This window comes from Ambystoma mexicanum, chromosome 5p, assembly GCF_040938575.1.
Source record: "Ambystoma mexicanum isolate Mex_15411 chromosome 5p, UKY_AmexF1_1, whole genome shotgun sequence".
Lineage (NCBI taxonomy): Eukaryota > Metazoa > Chordata > Amphibia > Caudata > Ambystomatidae > Ambystoma > Ambystoma mexicanum.
Window position 1 is genome coordinate 1,289,164,895 of NC_090930.1, and position 14,458 is coordinate 1,289,179,352.

Here is a 14,458-nt window from a genome sequence, read left to right on the forward strand (position 1 = left end):
TTTTAGTGGGATTTTGTGAAGAAGGGACAAAATTAGAGGGGGGTCCCAAAATAATGTAAAGGCTTATAAATGAGGTGCCATTTGATGAATCGACACTTAATTTGGGAAACTAATAATACATTTTGATATGAATGTTTTTGCAAATTTTAGTGGGATTCTGTCATGAGGGAGCACAATTAGAGGGGGATCCCAAAATATTGTAAAGGCTTATAAATGTGGTGCCATTTGACAAATCTACACAAAGGTTTGCAAAAAGATTATAGATCTAGATATAGATGTTTTCGTAAAGTCTGAATGAATTTTGTCAAGTGGGGGCTAAGTTATATGACGATTGTATGTGCATACATTTGACACTTTTAAAAAAATAAAACATGGGTGGATTTCCAGCAAACTTGCGTAAGGAGCATTGGCAAGGACCTACAAGCATGGTTTTGCAAATGTGCCAGTGTTTTATTATTTGACAAGTGTCATAATGTAGCTATAGACAACAGCGGTATACCTTTAGTGACTGAGGGGTAGCCTGTGGCCATGGGCAGTGGCTAGATTGTCCGGGTCATGGAATAAGGTCATGATCCGGACAATCTGGCTACTGGTCATGACCACAGGGGACAAAACATAGGATTAAAGCTGCCATGTCCACCTGGGACTGGCTTTGTGGTAAAGTTATTAGAAATTAGGATAGATCTGAAACGGAAGAGAAATGTACTTGTGGTAATATGGTAATATGGTGATAGGGTTCTCTTCTTGCCTTCTGCAGGCTGCCAGGGAAAGTGAAGAGGGGCCCTGTATGGAACGCTCACCTTCCCTTTCCATGGTGGCCATCTTGGAAAATGATATTCCTTCCTACACGGGGACGCCACAGGTGTCCCGGTGTAGGAAGAAAAATCCTCTTTTTTAGCACCCCAGGTTCCCGCTTTGGGAACCTAGGGTGCTAATGGCCTTGATTCCCCATTTCAGGGGCTGGAATGGGGGGATAATGGTCCAGAAACCTTGTTATCCACCCTTGCTTTGCTTAGGCTGGTAACTTGGGCTGCTGGGCCAGTATCCACCATTCCAGTCCCTGGAACGGAAGATGAACGCCACAATATTCCCATTAGCATAACACAAAATGCAAATGGAAATGTTGGAAAATCTTATTGAGTCTATGGGCCTCATTACGACCCTGGCGCTAATGGGTTAACAGCGCCTTAAAAGGCTGCAGCGCCTTTAACCCATTAGTGCCTGATTACGAGGTCCCATTGCGGGACCCGACCTTAACAGCTGGTCTACACCAGCCGTTAAAGTAGGGACCCGCAAAGGGACCTTGGTGCTAAGTACGGTACCGCAATTTGCGGTACCGTACTTAGCGCCTTCCCCATTTCCATTGAGCCCTATGGTGCAAAAATGGGAATGGGAAAGGGCCATGGAGGATGGGGGAATTACCGCCCCGCCAACCTTGTAATGGGGAGGTAATTCCCCCTCTCTTCATGGCGGAGTCGGTAAGTTACCGGCATGGACCATGGTGCTATTAGCACCATGGTTTTCCACCTGTGTCGTAATGAGGCCCTATGTACTTTACTGAGAAATATAAAGTAGATGGAGTCTATACATGTTGTTTAGTTCTATTTTTTAACTGTGAAAGATGGTTCCTAAAAGAATATGTCTTTTGTTGTTTTTGGATGTATTTTATTTTAGCAGGAGAGCTGAGAACGAAATGTGCGGAGGGAAATGAGGGAAGAGAAACCAAACACTAATATGGAGGGGTAGGTGGACAAGGGAAAATGTTGTGCATGTGTTATTTCTAAGGTAGGGGCAGTGTTTCTCATGCTCCTTGATTACAGCAGTGGTGGTGGCTCTTGGGGAGGAGGGATAGCATTTGCTGATGCCATTTTAAGATAAATAGCAGTTTTGCTAAAAGTATGTAATGTGTACTAGATTGTTAATGGATAATGAGTAGGAATAGGTGTTGGATCTGTGCAAGGGAAATTTTGAAGTTCAAAGTTCCTAGATCAGTAGAAAATGCAGTTCTGAACTGTCCGCGAAGCAGAGATTTTGTCGTGAAGTGCGTACGGGTTCTCGGAAACGTCATCATGCCGCGCGCCAGCGTATGCTCATGTGGCACTGTCCGGAAGGTCCGCTATGAAGTCAGATGTTTGTAGACGTCTACGGATGCAAAACTAGTTGAAATAGTTGCAAAAAGTGTATGGAAGTGTTAAAAATGATTACAGAAGGTGGGAAATGGCAGAGTTTTAAGGTGACACTTTGTAAATTGGACACAAACATTGCTATATTGGGTAAGTATGATATTAGTAAGTTGCTGGAAAATGGCATGCACTGCTAAAAACCTATGAAATTCACTGAAAAAACTGTGTTAAAGGGGCGTTATGGTTAAGTTGGACTAATAAAAAACCTATGAAATTCAATGAAAAACTTTGTTAAAGGGACGTTATGGTTAAGTTGCACTAATAAAAACCTATGAAATTCAATGAAAAAACTTTGTAAAAGGGACGTTATGGTTAGGTTGCACTAATAAAAACCTATGAAATTCAATGAAAAAACTTTGTTAAGGGGATGTTATGGTTATGTTGGACTGATAAAAACCTATGAAATTCAAAGAAAAAACTTTGTTAAAGGGACTTTATGGTTTCAAGTAAAATTGAAAAGCCCCAGATATTCGCCAGTTATGGTAAGCTAAACAACCATAACTTGCGCCATCACCGTGCACTGCTAAGACTAACACCCAGGACATCAAAGATAACATTACAAATGTCATTGATGACATCACTGATGACATCACATGTGAACTACATTTTGTTGAAATAACTTGGGCATGGAGTGTTGACTCGATTTCCGAGAGGGCTCTGTGGTTATTCCAACCTGTAGGTGTTAAAATATTTGACGGAGAAAGGGGTACCCCCTTCTACCAAAATGATAGCTACATTTTTCTCATGGTTCTTTGCAGCAGAGATTTGTCAGAAATTAAAAATCCACCATTTTATTTTGTTCGATGTGAGAGACTGGGGTTGTAATGGGTATAACTGGAGTTAGCTAAAATGAAAAAGTGGAAAAAAATACATTTGGAGGAGGGAAAAGGATGAAATGGCATCAGGCTAGAGGTGGGGAAGAGAAAGGAGGACACTGTGAGAACATGGAGAGTTGGGGGTATTGGGGACCAAGTTCAGAGCTCAAACGTTTTCACATAACAGGGGTTATACTGGGGATAACAGCAGTTACAGTAGCCAATGGGATTGGGAATGAAAGTGTGTCAAACGAAAAGAGCGTAGGCTGTGGCCACCTAGTGGGTCAAAAATAAATATATTGGGTGAACATGCTCAGTGGACAAGGCCAAAGGTCATGGCTAGTGGCCTGTAAAAAAAACGTTTGTGTAACAAAACCCCTGAAATTCACTGAAAAAATGAATGACCAGCTTTACTCAGGGTGTTCCCATTGCAAAGCCAATGAGCACATATATATTATAAGAGAAGTGATTTACAATGACATACAAAATAGCATTATGCGGGACATCAACAGGAGTGCGCTGAATTAAGCTGGTCATGACTTCCAACATCTGCTGAATTTCAACGGTTTGTTCAGCTGAATTTCAAGGGTTTGTTGCATTAAATTTGTGTAATTTAAGCACACCTTTAATTAGGTATTTCAGTAAATATATACTTACACACTCCTAAACAACCTCATTAAGGTAAAAGGAAGCATTAATAGCCAAAGATAATTGATTTTTTATGTACTGCCATGCAAACATAACAGGGAATCTACACACTTATAATTAAACAGTTATTAGTGTTTGCACATGATATCAATGTTCCCGCATGAACCTATACCCTGTGTAACATAGACAACTTGTTAAGCAACTTCCAAATATACAGCTGCACAATTCCTGTTGTACTTCCTTGGCAATATATAAAGAAAAGCCTTTCACATGGTTAGTGATCATTAAAATCTGGTGAAATTCGTAATAATTCCTTTCTGTGGGTATTACGTTTCAATCATTACAACACTGTAAGTAACCAACAGAGTAAGTGGGGTTAATAGATGCTGGGCCTTGTGTAACATTCTATGGACTTGACATCAAGCGTATGTAAAAGGAATTTATTTGAGTAACCTAATTAAGTTGTACACGATACTTCACCTCTGTTTGTGCCCAAAGATGTGCTGTCCAATTTCTAACACCATCATGTGGTACCTTAACGGTCAGCTAGTATAGCTTTCACACTGTCAAAAGTATGAAAAGCTGCAGATTGTACCATCTTTATATTGTGAACAATTATGCCAATATAATTCTATGGAAAAGACCATAAATAAAATGCTAGTTCCATTTACAATGCTCCTGTCCTCTGTTACACACAAATTAACCAGCATGTACGCTTCAATTTATTAGCAATATTACCCACAACTCAAAGATAATGCAGCCTGCACCTTTTTAAATCTTTTAAACAATTCCCCAAAGCCTTCACCATTTACTTTACCAGCAGAAACAGATATAAATTGAACACCAAAATATCTACAGGGTTCAAAATTGCCACGAGTTAAACCTATTTACCTCCTGGTTATAGCCACGTGGTGTCTCATTAGTTTGAACCAACAGCTACCATCAACTACCTTTCACTCCTGTGGCCAATATTGCCATACACAACTACCTATGCAATAATAACTGTGTATGTTTGGGAATGTACATTAAGAAGAATAAAGACTACACCCAACAGACATGTATTCTATATTAGATAGTACAAAATGGATACAAAGTTAGAGTTTCCACCGTGTCATGCACATTAACTGTAGCCCAGATTGTGTAAAAAAATGCAGCCGCAAGCTAATGTAGTCTCTCCACCTCAGTGACATTAACAACTATAAATACCCAGCAGTGGCGCTCAGTGGGCATTCACACATTTTGGGTGTGCCTAGCTCACTCAGGCCCTACTCTGTCTACACCTCTGTTCTAGATCCTCGTTTTCCACAGCTTCCTGCCTGACTAGTTATGCCTCATACCCAGGAGCTTCTTTTTACGGCTGGTCAACAGATCTTAGTTTCAATACCTTTATCTCTCAGAAAATATTTGCACACCTTCATTACAGTCAATTGAAGCATTACAAATTCCACCAGCTTTCAGGTATGTGTACCAATAACGAATGCATGTTTTATGTATTTCCAAGCAAACAAACATAACACAGAATCTGCACACTTATAAATAAACCTTCCCAAACAGGATATACAGGTCGATTGAAGGAATTAATGTGCGCGGAAAATTTCTGCGCAAGCGTGCGAAAGCGTGTGAATCGCAGCGCAAGTGCGAAAATCGCAGCGAAACCCGCGCACAGCGATTCATGGAAGTCCGTGCGCGTGTAAATCCATGGCTGTGCACTAAAATCCTGTGTGGCACACGCTGGCGCACACGTCTTCAAACAGTGTGTACTACACGCACAGCGAAAGCGCACATAGCGCAGCGCACACAACAAAAGTAGGCATAACACAGAGCGTAACACGCAGAATGGGGAACAACACGTGAAAATGTGGGCGTCACGGGGGAAGTACAGGAGGCAAATGCGCTGAACGCCCACACGCGCGCCTACAACATGTATTCATGGAATAGAACGGGGCTAACGCATGCGCCAAAAAAGATGCGCTAATCCGGAAACACGTACGCCAGCAGGAAGCAGGCGTACGAGGACCCGCGTAGCAGAAAAGTGCGCGCAAACAACAAACAGGCTTAGACGCTAAGATGAATATACCGTTCCTCGCAGCAGTGGTCGTGGGATACCGCAAGAGGAGGAGGATAGTCAGGGCCAGAATTTTTACACCCAGAACCAGCCTTTTTGGGATGCCTGATGACCAGGTGTATGGGAGGTACAGGTTTCCACCTCATATAATACTCGACCTGGTGAGTGAGTGGGAGGATGACCTCACATCGCCCATCCTGTGCTCCCAAGCACTGAGCCCCTTGGAAAAGGTGCTCAATGTACTGCACTTCTTGGCCACTTGTTCATTTCAGCGGAAAAGTGCCATAGTGGGGGGGGGGGGTGTCACAGGGCACGCAGTCATGCTGCCTGCACCAGGTGTTGGCCATCATGACTGCACGCCCATCAGTCCGCAGGCACATATACCGGCCCAGAACACCTGCAGAAAGGCAGGCTGTCATCCAGGATTTTTACGGGATGGCTCACTTCCCCAAAGTGCTAGGTGCCATTGACGGCACCCATGTGGCTCTATGTCTTCCCAGGGCAACTGAGCACATCTACAGAAACCGCAAGCACTGGCATTCCATCAACGTGCAGGTAGTATGGGATGCCAAGGGAATCATCACCTCATTATATGCCAACTATCCAGGGTCCACCCATGACAGTTTCATTTACAGAATGTCAACCCTAAACTGGGACGTAGAAGCTGGGCAGCATGGCGATACATGGCTGCTTGGTGAGTAGAAATGCCCCTGCACATGCATACATGTCAGATACTGAGTAATGTCACAACCCCACTAATGATACCCATCATCACCTCCCAGGGGACAGTGCCTACCCTCTTAGCACCCACATGATGACGCCTATTTGGAACCCCACCACACCACCCAAGGTAAGATACAACACAGCCCATATTGCAACCCGGGGCATAGTGGAGCACACATTCGGAGTGCTCAAGTCACGCTTTCGCTCCCTTGACCGCTCTGGTGGGCAGCTGCTATACGCGCCCCCAGTAGTGTGCAGGATCATAGTGGCAGCATGTGTCCTGCACAACGTTGCAGCATGCCGGGGCCTGCCGGTGGACATGGTGGTGCCCCACATCCCCAACCACAAGCACAGCCACTGCGCATGGGAGGGGAAAGGGCATGTGGTGAGGCAGCCTGTAAGCAGCTGGTGGCTAATTACTTCACCTAAAATCACACCCCTGTGGAGTGTACACAGCCCTAGCACATACCAGCTGACAATCAATGATGATGACATAGGGGACAGTCAACTGTCACAACCATACCAGCCTGAGATTGGTCACCTGGAAGTGTTACATTGTGTGCATTCCTACCTACCGAAAGACAACCAATGCTATGCACAAAAAGACACACATTTATGCTGCATGAATGACTACCCCCTTGCAAAATACAACATGAAAATAGCGCCATGTCACCCAACCCCTCCCCATCTCCGCCACCCAACACACCATGGCATGTCCTGCAATGTGAAAGCAAAGTAATGCACAACACATGACACAAGTGTCACAAAGTGCACTGTCCCAAATGGAAACAGGCCACAGACAATATGCTCCCAGTAATCAATAACAAACAGCACACATGACCAAATACTTACCAGCAACACAATACAGCAACACAGCATGAAACATCGCCAAAAAATACAGCAACACAGCATGAAACATCGCCAAAATATGACAGTACAAACTCAAAGTAATGTAAGTCATACAACCTCAATAAGCAAGCACATCGACCCTTTCCAACTCCAGAGTGTTGCTGTCAGGCAAATATGTCAGTGTACTGCATACAACATGAACTGCATCTGCAAAGGAGACGACCTTGTGAAGACATGAAGAAGGTACCTGCGGATAAGGAGGAAGACATGGATGCACAAGCACATATCAATACACCATGCAGTGTTCAATACAAAAACAAACCCCACTAGGGATGTCCACACAGTTATGACTACAGACTGCCCACACAGCTCATGGGAGCCCAATATCATTGTGTAGGTTACTGTCACTTGGTCACACCCTATGCAAGCCCATGGAAAAGGGAAGCAGGAGGGGTGTGTGTGTCAAGAACCCAAGCATCTAACCCAAACACAGGACAAGCCTGCATGTGCCCAGCCGGAATACACAGTGAATGCCCATGTGAGCCACACAAGGCAACACACTGTAAAAAAAAAAAATGGCCTTGTGGGTGTCAGGGGGGGCACCCAGGAGGTCTAAGGACAGGGTGCACTCGAACACCCACCTGTGTGGATGTTGCGAGAAAAAAAACACCTCCATGGGCTCATGGCTTGCACGGCTACGCTACTGTGGGAGAAGTGCTGCTGTCACTCTCATCACCCTCTGCTGCTGCATCAGGAGGTGGTGGTGCTATGGGAGGCAGCCCACGCAAAGCCCTGGTATGGTCCTCCATGGCAGCAAGCATGCGGATGTGGAAGGTCTCGTTCTGGAGGATGATAGTACGGAGATCCCCATGCAGCACCTGACGGGTTGCCTGCATTTCTGCACGTATGACCTCCCGTGATGCCTGGATCTCCTTCCGAGTTGCCTGCAGCTCAGCTGAGAGTGAATGTGTGAGCCGCTCCAGCTGCTGTTCTGTCCTCAAATTTGTGGAAGCCTCAAGTTCAACAAGAGTCTCCCTGAGGTTATGGAGTTCTACCCTCAGGGCTTCCCTGTGGCCCTATGACTCTATAGAAATGGCTTCCCGCAGAGTCTCCAGAGCTGCCCGTCGGTCCCTGTTGGACGCCAACATGTCATCCCTGTGTGATCAGCAAATGGAGTCTGTTGCCTGCTCTTGTTGCTCCATCTGCCTTTCAGCGGGGATAATGGAAGTGGCTACCCTCTCCATTGCCTGAGCCATCATTTCAACTGATGCTGCCTGTTGGGTTGCCATACCGTACATGGACTTTTCCCATACAGTATTGCCTGGTGGCATAGGGCCACCGCGTCGGCGGGCACCACACCTGTTCGGGGCAAGGCGATCTGCACCTTGCTGTGCTGGCACTGCCTGAGGCTGCAGGACTGCATTCCCCCTCTGATCTGCTGGCCCAGGAACAGGATCAGATGTTGTGGAGTGTGACCCTGCATCCGTAACCGCCAAAGGCGGACTTACCAACACAGACATCCCCATAGAGGGTTCTACCCCTGGTGCAGATGGGTTGGACAGAACAGAATCCCTGCCAGAAACACTCACCTGCGACGGCACATAAGTCTCACCATCCGATTCAGCACCTGAATAGAGGTCTGGGGAGGTGCACCCAGAGACACCCCTGGACAGTATGGTCTGCAGTAAGATTGGGTTTTCACCCACCACCACACCACGTCCCTAACTGGTGCCCGGTCGTGCCTGAGATTCCTCCTGGGTCTGCACCATCTCCTCAACCTCAACAGCATCAAGTACGTCATCACCTGCAAAAACATGAAACACTAAAAATGGAAACAGGCATTAGCACCATAGCACACACATAGGCCTGACAAGCCAGAGATCCAGCACATGATTTACACATGTCCCAGATGACTATAACCCTGGCATGCATGCGCTGTCACTGAGTTGGAAGGGGAGGCAAAAAGCAGACACTGATGACACCAAGATGGAAAAGCAACACATTTGCTGCATGCTGGGTAGCACTGGCATCACACATTAGCCTGTGAGTGGCATGTCCAATACACATACATGACACATGCCAGCACAAAGATGGCATGTAGCATAGCCATGGTACATTTGACAAGTACAGCCATATGACAGTGAATGAGTACTGTCAGCCATCCATGTGAGATGGACATGATGAGATGAACAATGCTACATAGAGTGACAAAATACGCATGTGCCACTCACTGCAACACATCCAGTGTACAAGAATACAGTGATTGCAGGCAGATGCACACATCAATGGTTGGTCACTTAAACATCACAGGAAACAACTATCAAGTACCAAATTCAAACAGGCACCAAAAATCAATGTGAGCAGGCCAATACTCAATCAGCCTGAATGGTCTAATCATTCACATGACAAGGTAACAAATGTGGCCCAATGAGGGGTGTAATCAATGACAGAAGCATGTCACATATGTGACAGTAGGGCTGAAAAATGTGTTGCAAAAGTGGGAGAATTGAAACAATCACCCTGAATGTACACTGAAAAATTCTGAACAATGTTGTTGCAAGATGACAGTTAAAGGGCAACTGCAGTAATGTGGCGCTAAATGGCTACTGTGGGCAGAAGGAATACTGTCATACCCAAATCCAAGGCCAGTGAATGTTTTGCAGGAAGCACATGGGTGACCCATACCACTCAGGTGCATATACCTTCACCTGGCACTCAATCAGAACCCGTCACCCACACAACATACAAATGGATTACAAACACATGCATGGGCGCTCACCGGACAATGCGTCGTAATCTGAAAGGTCTCCCACGCCTTGGATCTGTTCCTCTGTGACGAAGGTTCCAGCAACAGACTCATGTTCAGTGAGTTGGTTTTCCTCTTGTGGAGACCCAACGCCAGTCACCAGAGTAGAAGCATGATTTGAGGCCAGCTTGTTCTTTGCTCTGCGTTTCAGGTCATTCCAGCGCTTGTAGCAATCATCAGCTGAGCGCCTCACAAATCCAAGGGCACTAATGATGTCCGCGATGGTCTGCCAGTGTGCCTTACGTTGACCAGGTGTGGTCTTGCACCCTGCAGTCACCACCATTTTTCAGCTATGTGCCGACACATAGGCCACTAGTGCATCAAGTTCGGCATCATTAAAGCTAGGCTTCAGTGACATGCCGGAGTGTGTAGCCGTGTCTGGGGTCTCAGCCTGTAGTGCCAGAGCACCCTTCTTCCTCTTTTTCAAAGGTGGTGCGGATCCTGAGTGGCTTACGCCGCTCTGGTCAGTAGGGGCAGAAGCGCCGGTGGACTGGGTACTAGGAGTGTGCGAATGCACAATGACCATAGGTCTTGGTGCAGGCATTGGCTGCAGGGTGATGATGGCAGGGGCAACGTCGGTTTGATGGACCGGGACCGACACTGTCCCGGCTGGGAGACTCAGAGCTGGGGTGGATTGAGCTGCAGCTGCCCCAAAAGCCTCCCCACCCTGCCTACTTGGGGCAGCAGATGACATGGCTGCCCCAGATCCACGTGGCCTGGTGACACCAACTTGCACCGCCACATGTGGCATATACTTGCTGACCTGGAAGTCAGCCTGGGAGTCATCCTGTGCCGGTTCAGGTGCCACAATGGGCTGATCCAACAAGGGCTGAGCTGGGATGGTGTCAGCTACGTTTCCCACAACCATGGTGGGGGGCATGGGCATCCCTGATTTCTCCTCCACACATGGGCGTCTAGGGGTACCCTGCAAATCCTGGCCACATCCCCTACCGCGCCAACCACACCCACCTTTTGGAGGTCGGCCACCTTTGCCTCCCTTACCGCTTGGTCGTCTCCCAACCATGGCACTGATGTTGTTGTGCGTATGGGAGTAGCAGTAAACGATTGTCCTGGGCAATTGGGGTGAAAGGGGTAGGGTACTAGTTGGAATTCGTACCGTAGTGCTCTAGCAAGGCTGTCTGTGACCCCTGGGGGAAGATGATGGGTCACGCAACGCACAGGCACCTCGAAAACAAAAAATAACATGCACGCAACCCCTCATAGACCGCGTGCGTGGAAAAATTAACCCGCACTACGCTGTCGCACCCAGAAACACAAAAATAAGCGTACGTGTGTTACACGCAGCCTACAATGGCCTCTGAAGGGGTACGTGACACACGGGCAAGCACAGTTGGTAAATACGTGCGCGACTCACCGTCTGCGTGGAAAAAGAATGTGAAAAAGACGCACGTGTGCGCGTTGACAACACCCCCGCCAAAAGAAGAATTGTACGCTGTCAGAGGAGACAGGACAAAAGAAGAAATGAACGCTGTTTGAGGAAACAGGCCCAACGAAAAAAATGAACTCTGTCAGAGGTAATAGGGAGTACGAACTTGAAACGCTGTGAAGTAATCGCGTGTGAACCGACAAGAAGTACAGAATTCACCCACTCGCTCTCCACGAAAAGCACATACAAGGAAATGGGGTCCTACACGTACCTTTTAAACCGGCCCACACGTACGAGCTAAGGCCCTTTCCTCCAATTACATGAGCTGACACTCAGACGTGCAGTTTTTGGACGTGTACGATGAACATGCACCCGTGTTGAGAGAAACGGCCGCGTAGGCTCTTTCCTCGGATTACACACATTCACACGCGGACGTGCAGTTTTTTCACGCGCCATGAACCACTATGCCCAAGTCACGAGGGAAACACCTGCGCGCGTAACATCACAGACGCGCTTATGCGCTAAGGGCCTTTCCTCGAATTACACGCAGACGTGCAAGATTTTCACATGCCAAATCACTCCATATCAAGCTGGTCACGCAACAACACACGGAAGACCACGCTCCTGCCCAGAAGGCTGAATTACTGCCCCCCAGAGCCCCGAGCACGCTCCCACCTGCCATCTGCTGCTGCCTGCCTGCCTCCTGCCCACGTGCCCTGCTATTTGGTGCCTGCACATCAGCCAGGGTTCCAGTTGCTGTGCCCACCCCTGCTGGAACAGAAGACTCCCGACTGGGATACCATTGCTCCACAGCCCAGCCCCAGGACCCATTTGCCCACCCACGCCTGCCTCGGGGGTCACCATGTCGGGGCAAACACCATCTGAGACCACTGGCGACCCCCAGCCAGAGAGGCAGAGGGTCACCAGCTTCAGTGTGAAGGAAGTTGGTGTCCTGGTGGAGCATGTCCTGGGGCATTTTGATGCCCTCTTCGGAACATCACGCACCAACAAGGAAGGACGGGAGAGGATCTGGGACGACATACTGGTTGCCATCAACGCGGAGGGGGTGGCAACCCGTGACATCAAGCACGTCAAGAAGTGCTGGGAGGACTTCAGGTCCAGGAACCTCTACAAGGCCCGGCGCCTCACGGAGGAGGGCTGGGTCAGCATGAGTGACATCCAGATGAGGGTCCTGGAAGGCGTATGCCCAGCGCTCCACACCCAGATTCTTCGGAGGAAGACCCATCTGGAGTTGAGCAGTAAGTGGCCAAGCATTGGTGTGTGAGACAGTGCATGTTGCAGTGTACTGGTGGTCTGATACTTGCCTGTATGTGTGACATAGGCCATGTATGGATGTGTGTGTGCAGGGACATCATGGTCATGCATGTGAGACCAGTAATGTGTGAACCACATGGTTGGTGCATGTGTTGCAATGCAACATGGGGAGCTGTATGCCAAATGCACACATTAAAGCATGCCAGTGTCTGTCATTGGACTTGGAGGGGGTAGGAGGGATGGGTGCTGCTGTCATGTACATGTATGGTGCACATGTGTGTGTGTCTGAGAAGTGTGTGTGTGACTTTGAAACGCCATGGATGCATGACACATGTCCGTGATGATGTGTAGATTCACTCATGCAGTGCGGTCACCGTTGTATGCACTGTGTCTATCCACTGTGTCTGTGGTGTACAAGCCATGATTCATGACCCTCCGGTGATGCATGTGCATGGGATCAGTGTGAGCCATGATGCATGTGAGTTTGAAGGCAACGTTTTGGTTAATAGAGGCCCTTGTACATGGATGCTGATGTTGATTGCAGGCGCTGTGCTTGTTTCTGCATGTGTGTTGCGTGCATTCACCCATTTGTCATGGAGGGACAGGATGGAAGTGACGTTTGACACTGCCACTCATGTGTTATTGCTTCCTGTCTAGGGGAATATTGTACTGTACCCTGATGCTTGTGTTCTATGTCTCCCTCTATGCAGTGTCAAATGAAGAAGAGGGCAGAGACGGCACTGTGGAGCCAAGCTGTGGGGATGCCTCCACCGGGCGGTGGCGCAAGGCCCAGCCACCCTCCCACCTCCCAGGACTTGCCATCATCTGGGAGCGAGGGGCTGGTGCCGCGTCTGCCACTATGGCTGTGGCGGAAGGGCCGGGTGAGGCCCCACAGGGGCTTGCAATGGCGGAAGATGGTGTGGAGACATCCAGGTTGGTGGTCTCCACAGAGGAGGAGGAGCCCGCTACTGAGCCGCACATGGGGCCTGGTGGGGGTAGTACCACTGGTGCAAGTGGTGCAGACAAGAGCCAGGGTCAGGAGGCAGCACAGGACACCGCGGAGGGGCCTGTGCATGTCACTGTCCTTGACCCTGTGACTGCACCACCATGCACCAGCAGGGATGCCCCGTCCCAGGCCCATCCGCAGGTAGGGGAGAGTGCCATGTCATCTGCCTCTCCACTACCTGCGGACGAGGGGTCCCATGAACGTATCGGCTCTGTCCTGATTGGTGTCGCGTTGCGCATGCGTGACATTCGTGATGAGGTGCATTCTTCCTGGGCGGAGAACGCACGCCATCACGAACAGAAGCGTTGCGACGTGGCACTGTTGGGAGGGGCCCTGGTCGGTGGGTTCCTACATGTGACGCGCACTCTGGCGGACCTCTCCTCCTCTGTGAAGACTATGCACCAGTCGTTCTCCCTGCAGTCTTGCGGCCCAGATTCCACCAGGGCCCGCTGTGGACCTGGCCTGACCATCACAGCCAGCTTGGTGGAGATCCCATCCCTGCCACAGTCGGGTGTCGGCGGTACAGCAGGGGTGGACACCACAACTGGAGACCAGCTGATGGGGGATGTGCAGGCATCACCGGACAGGGCACATGGACAGCAGCAGCAGGAGCAGGCTCTAGGTGGGAGCAATGATGGCTCGGGGCCATCGACATCAGGGGGCAGGCATCGGCCAGAGGGCAGGAGGACCCTGGAATGGGT